Source organism: Artemia sp. Qi Xiang Cuo, chromosome 1, assembly GCF_049724085.1.
Source record: "Artemia sp. Qi Xiang Cuo chromosome 1, ASM4972408v1, whole genome shotgun sequence".
NCBI lineage: Eukaryota > Metazoa > Arthropoda > Branchiopoda > Anostraca > Artemiidae > Artemia > Artemia sp. Qi Xiang Cuo.
Genome location: NC_142794.1, coordinates 81618543 through 81633260, shown reverse-complemented (window position 1 = coordinate 81633260; position 14718 = coordinate 81618543). Strand labels below are relative to the sequence as shown.

At 34.4% G+C, this 14718-nt stretch overlaps 1 protein-coding gene across 1 annotated transcript in view; it reads right to left on the bottom strand.

Moving 5' to 3' along the window:
- Positions 1-12022, bottom strand: part of LOC148956798 (solute carrier family 53 member 1-like) — a 38684-nt gene extending 26662 nt beyond the window's left edge. The window contains exon 1 of the mRNA XM_089092038.1: positions 11921-12022. The gene's annotated coding sequence lies outside the window, so the exon portion shown is untranslated. The remainder of the gene's footprint in view (positions 1-11920) is intronic.
- Positions 12023-14718: the final 2696 nt, after the last annotated feature.

Below are 14718 nucleotides of genomic sequence, written 5' to 3'. Positions count from 1 at the left end.
AAAACACCCTCCTCACAAAACATACAGGTCAACACAACACTAGAGGACACTCACAGAAGCTAGCAAAGCAAAGAGTGAAGACCAGAATACTCCAAAACTTTTTTACCAAGCGCATTTCCAACAACTGGAACAACCTCCAAGACAAAACCGCAACTACACCCACTAGTGCCTCCTTCAAGTCAAGACTGGACAAAAAATGGAACAAAAAGCCATGGAAATATAAGTGGGACAGTCCATCCCTCTCAGCTGCCAACTAATGCAACATCACTGGGCCCATTTCACAGTGACGTTCCAAATTAACATCATTGACACAGAGCAGAACAGATCCAGCATGGACCTTATTTCGCTCCAAAGTGCGAATTAAGGTATTAAGGTAATAGAAACAATCTGAAGGGTCAAAGGCTCTAAAATAAAACTCTTAGGCCCTTCAACCCATCAGCCCTACTCTTTCTTTGCCTTTTCACAACAAATGGTATTTAAGTTTGTCTTACCTTACTGATAAAAAATCCAAGGCTATTTATGCAGCATGGATATTAAAATTAAACCACCCAATAAGCAACAAGTTCACAAACAGCAGCCTTGTCACATCAAGTTCAAACCAAATAGTGATACAAGGATTTTCAGTCTGAGTAGAGGCTTTGGGATCATTCCCCCTCCAAACCCAAGCCCTTGATTTGCACTTATAAGCATGTTGTATTTCTTCGAATTTGAATCAGAGGTTAAGACTGAAATACTTACATCCACAACCTGGTTTTTAGGTTGCAGCTTAATCAAATCTAAGTCAAGTAAGGATTCTCAACCTGCATGCCTCAAGACCAGAGTTTTTGGGGCCCTATATGTTTTGTTTTGTATGTCTTTTCCTTTCATTTTCTTTTGTTACTCCACTTTTTCATAATGTTAGTGGGTCAAAAATAAATTATTAAATCAGTAAACCCACCCAAACTGTTACTACCAGAGCTTTGCAGATATAGACTTGCTCCATACCCATCAAATCATGATCCATCAGGGATTATTAAGGTAATTGTCTAATGTTTTTCAATGTTAACTATTGGAATTTTAGAATGAAAAAATTCTAAGGGCGTATTTCACAATGGGGTTTGATTTTATCCACTATTGATATTGAAAGGCTTCTTGTCTTCTAGATTACAAACCTAAGGCTAATACTGCAATACAGAACTTCTTAAATCAAGACAAACCAATCCAAATTTTTCAAATAGTATTTGATTTAAACCAAAATTGGAATTTAAGGATTATATACTTGTAGATTACATAGATGAAGCTGATTTTGCAAAACAACAAAAGGAAAAATCCTATACACATTATAAAGTTATTTGATGAGAATTAAAGATTCTTGAACATCCAAATCATGCAAGTAATTTTAATCTGCATAATAGGAAAACCTAAAGCTTGGCCTTAGGACCTGTGTTCTCCTCCCTAAACATTGCCACTCCTAATTCCCAGCTTTGACAATATAGTCATGGTGTATTCCTTTTCCTCTTCTGTTTGCTAAGAAATGGGCTTTCCAGTCAAGACTACATAGCCCTCTTCCTCTTGTCTCTACATATGAGCTGTGTTGGACTATTAAAGGTGGCTGCAAATTGTCTGTCTTGAAATGGCTCTTTTGATTTTAGGAACAGGATTATCCTGGCATATATTTTGATTTTAGTACTCTTTGCATGGGTCTAGTCAGCTTGGTTTGTAATAGTAGCTGTTAGCTCAATTTTAATCATGTGTTTTGCAGTAGCTCTTTGGATTCTAGGCACTAAATAATCCAGGTATATATTTTGAGTTTGGTACTATTTGTTCAGGTTAGATTGGTCAGGCGTTTGATTTATGAGGGATCTTAATAGTATTTGAAGCACTTTAACAGTTTACTTTGAAGAATATACTGTGCAGGCCTTAGAATTTTATATTCACATAGGCAATGGTCAATTGTTCCATTTCTTGCATTGCAATATCTGCAAAATAGGGAGGTGGGAGCTACAATAGTAGAGTTTGGGATTTGATAGGAGAAAGCCTACAGGTTTGGCCAATTTCAGCCTGTATAGATTTTATGGTAAATTTTGGAGTAATCTTTTTTTGGAGAAAAGAGACCAATTTGGTTTATTATTTGGCAGATGGACCACTAGTAATCTCCATTGAGATATATCTCTGAGGCAGATAGGTCCCTGGTTAATATTCATGAATTTTTTTTCATTTTAATCAGCATGGTGATTAGCCTACCTGTAATTCCTGAGTGGCTTGGAATATATTAGAATTTTGTCATTGTGCCACTTGAAGCAACTGCATTTGTAAATGTAAGACATTTGTAAATGAAAGTATTTATATTGCAGCGAGATGTCTTGTCAAGGATGGATATAGAATCAGAATATATTATAATATTTTGCACATTAGAACTGGATGTGTATTTATTCTTGAAATGCTCCAAAGCTGTAATATTGGCATTTATTTCAGCTGACATGGCAGTAAGATTATCAAACAGTTTCTTGCCTATTCTAACATTAAGGGACAGGATATAAGCTCCATATAACACCTTTTCATTCATTCTTGATCAATCAATAATAATTGGGAGATTCTCTTTATATTTATTTTTTAAGCTCAGGCAATTTTTCTGGATGTATTGGATGGGGTTGAGTTCAATTGTCTAGCATGAGAAATTAGTATTTATATTGGGGAGGGTCCAAGTCCATGGATGAATTTGGGGGTAATTGACCCAGCTGGCACTGGGAAATTCCTTTGAAAATTTGTAATCTCTCTAAACTTGAATGCATTTCTTGTTTGATTATCCAGTGAGTGAGATATTGGCTTTCATTGTTGAGAAATAATTATTAGAGGGAACTTTCTTCTTTCATTTATTTTTGACAGTAGTTCAATTCAACACAGCATGTTTACCCATGGATTATTTGGTTGAGTTTAAATGGTTTTTGGATAACATACCCACAGAGATTGTTTATATTTCAGAATCACATCTATCCTCTGGATAAATATGTAATCCTAAAAATTATTCAACATATAGAACAGACATATCCTAATTTCACCATTCAAAAAAGTGGAGCCCTTTTAAACTTTAAGGCTACTTAGAACGCATTATATCAAATACCTAGCCAAACCAAAATACCAACTTTATATAAATATTTAATTAAAATATACTTATATGTAGACCACGGCGCCACGTGGGCGCATCAACTGAACACTGCCAATGAGGCCTGGTTGACTGCTGCCAAAGTGTTGCAACACTGCTGCTAGCAGAGGCAGTGGTGTTTGGCTGACTTTGAATTAATTTTGCAGCAATTTTTCATTGCATCAACTGCAAAGTTGGAGCTTTTCTTTTCTTGTGTGGTTAAGTATTTTAATTTTCCTGATTAGAAATCAAGCAGGGCTTGCACTATCCCCAAATTTTCAGGGATTTCCCCGAAAATCTATGTGTCAACCTGAAAAAAATTTGGTTCCTTGAATCCCTAAAATCACCCAATCAAAATGCCACCCCTAGTGATTTATCACTAGCAAGTATCCCTGCCAAATATTACTCTGTATACCATAATTCTTCACTGCTCTCTTGTTTGTTAATTTTTGTCTCTTGTGTTACTTTGCATAAAAACCAGAAAGATACAATTGCAAATTTGCAATATACATGGTTCTTCATATGTTGACTAAAGTATTGTCTTTATGAAATGAGATTAAACCATTTGAATGCAGTTTACAAACTGCTATATGATTCTTACATCATTTGTAGTCAAGAATTTTATTTTCAAGTTGAACAGAAGACATACACTATACAGGTTTATTTGTATTTTGAAATTGATAGTCAACAGATTGTTGTGACAGCTGAATTGTAAGTTTGCAGAATTTTGTTTTCTTTTGCTATTTTTAGATACATTTTCTTAATGTTAAACACACAATTATTGAACACTTGATAGATTAAAGAAAATACAATCTTTTTTTTGAAGAATTTTATCCCCCCTCTAAAAAAACTTTCTACTGAGACAAAATTTAGCAATGGACTATGTACAAGGTTGGGGAATTGAAGATTGAAACGGAAGTGAGCCCAAAAATATGATTTATAAAAAATGTATATTATTGCCATTAAAGGGGGGGGGGGAATAGGGGGCTGTCATTTTTAAATGATAATACCTAATTTTTTTTTCATTGAAAGAAGAGATGCCAAAAATATAATTATTTTTTTCATTTAAAGAGGAGACAGAAGAAAATGATATCAAATTCCCTGGGAAACCATAGAAATATTTTGATAGGCTCAGGAACCCCCATTGGGGCTTGTTCATTGTCTTGGGTATTGTTGGACTTTCCAGAGACTACTGGCCTAATTTGGCTTTTGTGTGTGCTCCCTTTTAATTAGATTCCTTTGATCTTAGTCAATGCCACAGCAAATCTATTACTCAATTTTCCATTAATTTGGGGTATATCTGAATAATTTTGACATTTTTGTTGTTTGACCTTTATAATTTTTAAATGATAATTTCCTGAATTTCTTTTTATTGAAAGCAGGGATTGCAAAAAGTTAATTATTTTTTTAATTTAAAGCAGAGACAGTATCCAATGAAAGTGGTATCTGGAGGGGGGGAGTTAGGGAATTGTCATATTTAAATGATAATACCTCAAATGTTTTATTGTAAACAGGGATGCCAAAAAGTTATTTTTTTTTTATTTCAAGCAGAGATGGTATCCTATCAAGGCATCATCAAAAGGGCAGATGGGATTTTTAAATAAAAATACTTTGATTTTTTTTATTGAATGCAGGGTTGCCAAAAACGTTATTTATTTTCTTAGTTTAAAGCAGAGAGGGTATCTATTAAGGCGGCATCCAGAGGGATGGGGGTAGGGGCTATCTTTTTTTAAATGATAATACCTTGGATTTTTTTTAATTGAAAGAAAGGATGCCATTTTTTTTTAATTCAAAGCAGAGGCAGAAGAAAATGATATCAAATTCCCTGGGAAACCATAGAAATTTTTTTATAGACCCAGGGCCCCCCATTGGGACTTGTTCATTGTCTTGGGTATTTTTAGATTTCTTGCAAATCTGAAATTGGGATGAATTCTGTTCTCACTTTTGGATAATAATCATGATAAAACAGAAAAAAAAAAAAAATCTTTTTTCATTGTCATTGGAGAAATTTGAAATTGTAGCTTTAACTTGATAGTTGTGTTTTTTTTTTTATGCAATTGGAAGTTCTTCTAATATAAGGTATTTACAAGCTATTTACAAGTGAGAATTATAATTTTTATTAAAGTTTTTTTTTTTTTTCATTGTAATTAAAGTGTTTCACCATCATATATTTTCAATTTGATAAATTTACTCCTTTTAGATGCAGTTTATAATTTAACTGAATTTAACTGGGGGAATAGGGGGCTGTCATTTGTAAATGATAATACCTCATTTTTTTTTTCATTGAAAGTAGAGATGCCAAAAATATAATTATTTTTTTTTATTTAAAGCGGAAACGGAAGAAAATTACATCAAATTCCCTGGGAAACCATAGAAATATTTTGATAGACCCAGGAACCCCCATTGGGACTTGTTCATTGTCTTGGGTATTTTTGGATTTCCCATAGGCTACTGGCCTAATTTGGCTTTTGTGTGTGCTCCCTTTTAATTAGATTCCTTTGATCTTAGTCAATGCCACAGCAAATCTATTACTCAGTTTTCCATTAGTTTGGGGTATATCTGAATAATTTTTACATTTTTGTTGTTTGACCTTTATAGTTTTTAAATGATAATATCCTGAATTTCTTTTTATTGAAAGCAGGGATTGCAAAAAGTTAATTATTTTTGTAAGTTAAAGCAGAGACAGTATCCAATGAAAGTGGTATCTGGAGGGGGGGGAGGGAATTGTCATATTTAAATGGTAATACTTCAAATTTTTTATTGTAAGCAGGAATGCCAAAAAGTTATTTTTTTTTTATTTAAAGCAGAGACAGTATCCTATCAAGGCATCATCCAAAGGGCAGATAGGATTTTTAAATAAAAAAAAAATTTGATTTTTTTGTTAAATGCAGGGACGGAAAACGTTATTTATTTTCTTAGTTTAAAGCAGAGAGGGTATCTATTAAGGCGGTATCCAGAGGGGTGGGGGTAGGGGGCTATCTTTTTTAAATGACAATACCTTGGATTTTTTTTTAACTGAAAGAAGGGATGCCAATTATTTTTTTTTAATTTAAAGCAGAGGCAGAAGAAAATGATATCAAATTCCCTGGGAAAACATATAATTTTTTTTATAGACCCAGGGCCCCCCATTGGGACTTGTTTATTGTCTTGGGTATTTTTGGATTTCTTGCACATCTGAAATTGGGATGAATTCTGTTCCCACTTCTGGATAATAATCATGATAAAACAGAATTATATTTTTCAATTTGATAAATTTACTACTTTTAGATGCAGTTTATAATTTAACTAACATTAGATATTTATGAGTTTCTAATTTGGAATTAATCCCCAAAAGAAAAAATGAATAATATCCAAAACAGCAGCCAAAATCAATAAAAAAAGCAGCAGTTTGGCATTAGCCTACAAGACATATATTCCATAAGGAAGCCAAAAGAACTTAAAAATGTATTTTTTGTTTTTTAATTGTTATTAAAAACCAGTTTTTAATGCAAGGAAGGCTTTTTAGGACTCCAAAATAGCAATAAAACAATCAATATCAAAATCAGCCATTTCTACTGGCAACAAAATCGGCATAGGCAAAGAGCATTATGAAAAAATTGAGCTTCTAAGTCAAACTTCTATTGAAAGTTTTTACCCGGATAATTGATGAATTTTGTGATACAGTATTTGAAGTTTTGTATGCAGTAATACTTGATGAAAAAAACTGATAATTTTGATAATTATTTGTTAAGAACACATATTTTAATATGTTAAGAACATATCTAAAAGATACTTCAACTATTATGCAAGGGTTCTGAAATACCATGGCCATTTTGTTTCTACCAGATTTTTACTTCTCTTGATGAATCAAAGAGTTCATGGTATCAAACAGTTTGTGGTAACAAACTGTATAGTAAGAGCAACTTGTCTGAACACTAACCAAAACTCTAAAAATGGAATTTTAATATCAATAGATACATCAAAAGAATTGGATTTTTATGCTGATTTTAAATATATAAGTTTCATCAAGTTTACTCATATCCATCAAAAGTTACAAGCCTGGGAAAATTTGCCTTATTTTCAAAAAAGGGTAAAACGCCCCCTTAAAGTCATAGAATCTTAATGAAAATCACACCATATTCTTCAGCGTATCAGAGAACCTTACTGTAGAGGTTTCAAGCTCCTATCTGCAAAAATGTGGAATTTTGTATTTTTTGCCAGAGGAAAGATCACGAATGTGTGTTTATTTGCCTTTTTTTTCTTCTTTTCCCCAGAGGTGATTGCATCAACCCAGTGGTCCTAGAATGTCACAAGAGGGCTCATTCAAACAGAAATTGAAAGTTCTAGTGCCTTTTTTAATCAAAAAACAAAAAATTTCTTTGGAAGCAAGTCTGTCTTCTAACACTGATTGTCTACTAATAACCATTTGAAAAAATCAATTTTTATTTTAGTTTTCAGTTCATTACATTAAGGCACAAACTGTACATAAATACTTAATTATCAGATAATCCAGGTTGCAGCAGTAGCTAGCAACATAGTAGCACGCCTCTGAATAAGAGTGACCAACAGAAAATAGAGTCTGTTCAAAGGCGCGCAACCAAAGCTATTGATGGATGCAAGAACCTCAACTATCCATCCCGCCTGAACAAACTACAGCTCCCAACACTCATCTACAGATGGCGGAGGGGTGATGTCATTATGGCTTACAAGCTACTGCATGTTTAGTACTCTTCTCACAGTCCTTTACAACTTGACGAATCATTCAGGACCAGAGGGCATAGTAAGAAGCTGCTCAGGAAGAGAGCTCATAGCAGACTCCGCAACCACTACCTCTCGAATAGAGTGGTGGGCCCCTGGAACAGTCTTCCCAATGCAGCTGTCACTGCTCCCTCTGTCCATGCATTCAAGATTGCCATTGATAAGAATTGGTTCACCAAACCATGGTAAACAGAGTGGGACGCCGCCGAGCCAGTGACTCCCCATCATCACTGACCAGCGACTCTACAGGATCTTTCCTTATTTTGCTAAACAATGCGATTTAAGGTAATTTTAAGGTATAGTACAAGACAATCACATCCAATGTTAAGAAATATAAAAACCTTTAACTCCTAAAAAAAGGTCCAGATCAAAACGAAAAGTACACCACAAGAACCACCTTGTCCAAAACCCCTACATAGGAAACTTTCTGACCCTTGGCTTGAAAAGCAATAGAAATATAACTGCTTGAAAATCAAGAAAAGTGGCAGCTACTAAAGAATTCTGCCCAAATGGCATTTTTTTTTCTCTTTTTCACTGATAGCTTGGCACTGGAACACTGTAGAGTTGCTCAATGGCTCTTTTTAAAGAAAATTAATGGGGTTAAAAACCTTTTGTAATTAAAACAAATTATTTTTAAAATGGAATAAATTTTCTTACAAAAACTTCATATTTCATGTTAAAGATTGATCAACAACATCATAATTGTAGGTTGTAGCCAGGTCATCTCTTACTATTCCAATTAAGAAAAAGCCATAGGATTTTTCTTGTTTGTATATAATTAAAATAATCATGTATATAATGAGTTGTCTTATTAGTTCAGTCACTATGGGCTAGTTTGTTCAATAATGTAAAATTACCATGAACTGTTTGACAACCCAGATTATGTAAACCCTGACTACAAACAGGAAAAAGCCTAGACTTTTTCTTCTTTGGAGTAGTAAGAGACAACTCTCAAGGAATCAGGCAACTAACTAAGTCTAATGTATGTAATGGTCAGTTCTTCTAATGATTGTCTTTTAATATAATCTTACTATGGGCTAATGTTTGTCCTTTACTGTAAAGATTGGATAACAAAGAAGACCAGCATCTAGCCAGCAACTTGCAAGGTTTTTAACTCATGAATAGACCTGAATCTGTTGTAAATTCAAGCTGGGATTTGAGGAAGACTGATGAAAACATTAACATTTTCAGTCAATGTTGATGGCACCAGCAGCACATCTCACCAGCAGCAGCACAGAAAAACCATCATCAGCATGCTGTTGCTGCTATTTTTGGCCCTGCTGCCACTGGCCTTTCCTTATCAGCACAGTGCTAGGGTCTATCTATATAATGGTTTATCTCACTGTGCCTAAGCTAATTGCCTCCAAATGCAGAGAGACAAACTAGTTTTAAACAGACAGATCAGATCAAAATTTTTGAATTGAGTTGCTACAATACATAAGTACCACTTAAATAATTTGATCAGCTTAGTTGTAAATACTGATTTCTAATCATCTATAGAACATTAGTTACAAAGGTTGAGATGGAAAACTAGCCTCCTCTGTCAGTTTCATAATTTTGTTACTATTGGATTCAATATGTACTAGTCAGCATTCTCAAGTTCTAAGTACAATTACAAATTTGGAAACTTATGAACAATTATCTAATGCTGAAAGTTCAACAATTTATCTTTGTTTTGATAATAGACCAAGTCATATTATGCCTACCCAGTTTTTAAAAGGTGTCTAGATTCCAAGATAGCCTAGACAGCCAGCATTATCCACTCATTAAATAACTTTTTAAAAGACCAGTTTTCTCTAAATTCCACATTGCACCTGGGCTTATATTTAATGAGAATAAGTGGAAGCCATGGACATATAGATTGGAAAGCATAACATGGTCCTTCATCTGCCTGAAGTAATCACCTACCAATCTAAGTTCAATGTTAGCATATTTCATCTTATATAATCTAGAAAAACATAACACAAACTTTAAGTAATAGAAATACTGCAGCAGCAGCAGGATTTCAGACCTTTCTTGACAGTAAATGTCACTTAGGTCCTCATTCAATGGTTTCTCAAAATATCACTTTAGAAAGTTGAAAAAGGAAGTAAGGGGTGAATTGTCACTATAATTTTACACTGCACTTATATTCAAGATGCACCAAATTTAAGTAACAAACTGGACTATAGCTTCTTATCTGCTCCTATGTCTTGTAAAAACTGCACTACAAGTCAACAAATTTGCATATTAAATTTTGTCATCAAAATTGTCATCCACATTCTTATATGTGGTTGTAGCCAAGTTTCCTGGATACAGATTATATCAATAGTATTTTTCTGGCAGTGGTCAAGAATAATATGTTTTTTTTTTTTTTCTTATAGATTGAGCATTCCAAGACATTATTTTAAGGACCATGATGCATATCTAATGAAGCATATAAACACTAATGAAGCATTATTAAGCAGACAAACACTTGAAATCTTTTGTTGATTAAGGGAGCCTAAATTTAATTCTTCTACCAACTTACAGAGCTTTTCAATACGAACTGGTAGGCTTAGGCTTGATAAATTCATAAGATCTGGGCTGCATAATAGGCCAATTACTAACTCTTCAGCTGCTTCTGTTTTGGAAGATTTTACAAGTCTGTCAGTGATCTGGCTTTGTGAGGTCTGATTGATCTGATTGTGATGTAGCCTCCTCTTGTTTATTACATCAGCATAGCTTTTATAAGCTACCTGTGTCATACAGAACCCAATTTGATATTTTTCATCTACTTGGAGGATTCCTTGGTTTTGCTGCCTTACTGGGCACCAATTGGATGTTGATGAGTGACTTCCACCACAATTGGCACACATGTATGCTTTTGGTCTGGTTTCAGGGTCTATTGTTTTAAGTGGGCACTGGTTTTACAGGTGTTTCTCTGAGCACCTCAAACATATTGACTCTTTAGCTCTACATTCTTTTTGAGTGTGTCCATATTTCTGGCATTTGTGACACTGGAGGACTCTGCAATAGTATTGGTATACCTCCTTTTTTCTTCCAAAGCACCAGATATTTGGTGGTAGCGTCCTACCCTTGAAAATAATTAATACTGCAAGGATATCTTCAAGTTTTTTAAATTCCTTATTGTATCTTTTCTGTCTTGTACCATCTTTCACAGTTATTAGGGTTTGAAAGCGCTCCTTGATTTCCTGTATGGATAACTTAATAGGGCTATCTTTAATTATTACTCTTACTATAGGTTGAGTTTTTTTTGTCTTTACGGTGTTGTTGAGAGTGTCTTGGTAGATAAAATCTTTACAGTCTCATCTTCACCTTGTAGATATAAAAGCATGTTCCTTCTTTCTTTCTTAACTTCAAGCTCAAATTTGGAATTATTCAATATTGTTTGGATTGATTTTGCAATTTCATAGTCAGGATGGAAGTTTCTTCCACTTTCCTCTGTGCTAACTTATAATAACACTTTATAATGTTCTTGTTCTGGGATGATGCTCTGTGTATCTTTATTGATGTAATTTGTTTGAGGTGTTGCAGATTTCATTTGCTTACACTTTGCAACTGAACCTGTTTCACTGTCTGGGGACAAGTCTCTCCTTTTCGTGCCACTGTTGGGATTCTGCCCTAGTCTTGGTAATACTAATCCATTTTCATGCACAGCAATTCCTTCTATTTCCAATGGATTTCCAGCTGTTCTGAGCTCTTCATCACTGTCATGAGAGGGTAAAGCTGGATAGCACTCTTCATTGAGCACAGAATATTTGTTTGTTGTTGGGATAGTGTAATTAGGGTAATTGGGAGGTAAAACATAACTATGAGGGACAGAACTAGAGATATGACTTGTAGTTAAACTTATTTGAGTTGAGCTCTTTTGAATATCAGCTGAAATAAAAATTGTTACACTTTGTCCGTTAGGGACGATACCAATTAGGGGTTGAGTGTAAGGGGGTGGAAATTTTGGGTGGGACCAGGTAAAACCTGGTCAGGTAGCTGAAACATTCAGCTAAAATCACAAATGTCAATTTTTATTTATTAAATAGTCAAGAATTTTTTAATAAAATCCGAACAATCACCAATACTCACAAGAAAATTGTAACTTGAAGAAAAAGATCTTTTATCCAACCGGTTTAATCTTTTTTCTCCTTTTTAAACTTCAATTAGCCTAAAGGCTCTAATAGAAATACTTGTTGAGTTGAGTTGATTTGAGGTCACATCACGTCTTCAAGGACCTTGTGACCAAATTTCGTGTTATTTATCTTTATTCGATGTGCAGGAAACTTCCGACTGCTGCAAATGAAAAGTCGGCACTTTATACAATTTTATAGATAGGCACTACACATTTACAAGTTTATCAGTCCTTGACAAAAAATCCAATATGAGATTAATTATTGTTAATGAATGTTCACTATTCCATGTAGCATGATTTATCTGCAATGGTAAACCATACAATTCAAAAAAGTCCTTAATCTTTTTCCTATATTTTACATATGATGGACAATCGAACAAAATATGTTCCAATGTTTCATTTATTCCACAAATTTCGCAATTGGGATTTTCACCGTAAAAACGCCCCATATAACTTCCTGTGCCACAATGTCCTGATCTTATACGAAAAGCAGCTCTTCCTCTTTGTCGGTTAAGATGATGGTAAATGCCAAGATTTGATTTGGTTGAGGTCATGCTGTCATTGCTAATTCTGCTTGTTGCTGTATTACTTAGCAATAATTGGTCATTTCTTGTTATCTTTTGTATTATATTAGCAATCTGGCTAATTTCATTTGGTGCGTCTGGCATTAAAACATCACCATCCAATATGGCTTCTTTTGCTAGTTTGTCCACAGCCTCATTACCAGGGATCCCAGCATGACCAGGCAACCATTGTAAAGATATTGACCAGCCACTATTCAATGAATCAAGCAACATAGAGTAACATTTATGAATTTCAAAACTTTTATTCTTTTTAGATGGAAATTTAGAATTGCTGTTAGAACACTCTTAGAGTCACAAAATATTACATATGGTTCATGCTTTTGGCAATAACTTCTGATCAAATTGATGGAAATTTGAATTGCAAGACAGTTTGCCTTAAAAATTGAAGAGAGCTAGGGGAGACAATACTTTTAAATTATGTGCAAATTAGGTATTAAACATGCCAACCTAACTCCCTGAGGATCTTGTGAATCATCAGTGAACAACTGGATATGGTACTTATATAGGAATTCTGTAAGTCTTAAATAAAGGAAGTGCATGTGGTATTATGATTGCAGGGACTTCAGTGCTTCCTGATAGGGATTTCAGTGTCCAAGGGGAACCTTCAATGCCATTGTTAGGTTCAGTCTAACATCTTCTTCATTTAGCAATGAAAGAGCAAATTCAATGCAATACTGCTTATTCCTTTTCCTGGATGGATTTTTTGTGAGTATTCTACCAGTCTTTATGATTCTGGTTTTAATAGGATTATTGTCACGGATCGAAACCTTTTGAAGATAACTTAGTGCTTGAATTTTCTTATGGGTCAAAATTAACGGTACTCCAGCTTCACTGTGTAGAAATTTTGTTGGCGTTGTTTTCCTGGCTCCAAAGGCAATCCGAAGTGCTGAATTTTGGATTGCATCAAGTTTTTTCAGATAACTAATCCCTGACTGACCATATATCTGCAATCCGTATTCAATTTTTGGACGAACATATTTGCAGTAAAACTCCACAAGGAAAGGAGCTTTTACTCCATGTTTGGGTCCAGTAAGAATTTTCATCACATTCAGTCTTTTTTGGCATGATCTGCTTACATCATTAACATGATTTATCCAAGATAACTTAGAATCAATTTTGCAGCCCAGAAGTTTAGTCTCTTCAAAAAATTTAATTTGATACCCACCAAGGAGCACTGTTGTCTTTGTCACAAGCTTTTTATTTGTGATTAACATGGCTACTGTTTTTTCCAAGGAAAATTCAATGTCAGCATCACAGGCCCAGGTTTCCAGAGCTCGAAGTGAACTTTGTAAATCATCTTTTACTTCTTCGATTGTTCAACCTGTGGCCCATAAAGCTATATCATCCGCGAAGACAGATGAATGAGTAGATCCATCATCTATGGGTATTTCAATGACACTATAATTAAATAAATCAGGACCCAATGCAGAGCCTTGGGGAACTGATCTCTTAGGTGTTATTTGGTCCACTGTAGTGTGCTTTCCAACTTTGACCTTGACATTACGTTTGGTTAAAAAGATATAAATTACTGCAAGTATTCTTCCCTTAAATTTGGCTCCTATAAGATTATTAAGAATTTTTCTATGAACAATCCTATCAAAGGCACACTTCAGATCTAAGAATACTGCAACCATAATCAATTTGTTCTGGAGGCAATGCAGTGCCGTTTTTTGAAACATTACCAAGTTTTCAGTTGTACTACGAGCTTTGACAAATCCACATTGAAAATCATTCAAATTCTTTTTCTCTGTTGTGATGTAATTTATTCTATTTTTTATAAGTCTCTTATAAACTTTACCAATAACTGGCAACAGGGTAATAAATCTATAGCTATTTAAACTGGTTAGGTCCTTGCCATACTTGGGTAGCATAACTGCAACACCTTCTTTCCATATTTCAGGAAATTCGTTATGGAACCATTGATCATTTATGATGTCCAAAAGAGTTGTTACCCAAGTCTCAGATAGATTTTTAATGAAATGGGGGTAAATTCCATCATTACCTGGTGCAGTAGCTGGCAAGCTACTTATCACACTATTCAGCTCAACAATTGTAAATGGATCATTATAAGGCTCTTCATTACTCTGGTTGTTGATGTGATTTATTTTCCAAATAGTACGTGCATCTCCCTCAGAATCTGGGTCGTGGCAACCAACACTGCGTTGGAGAAG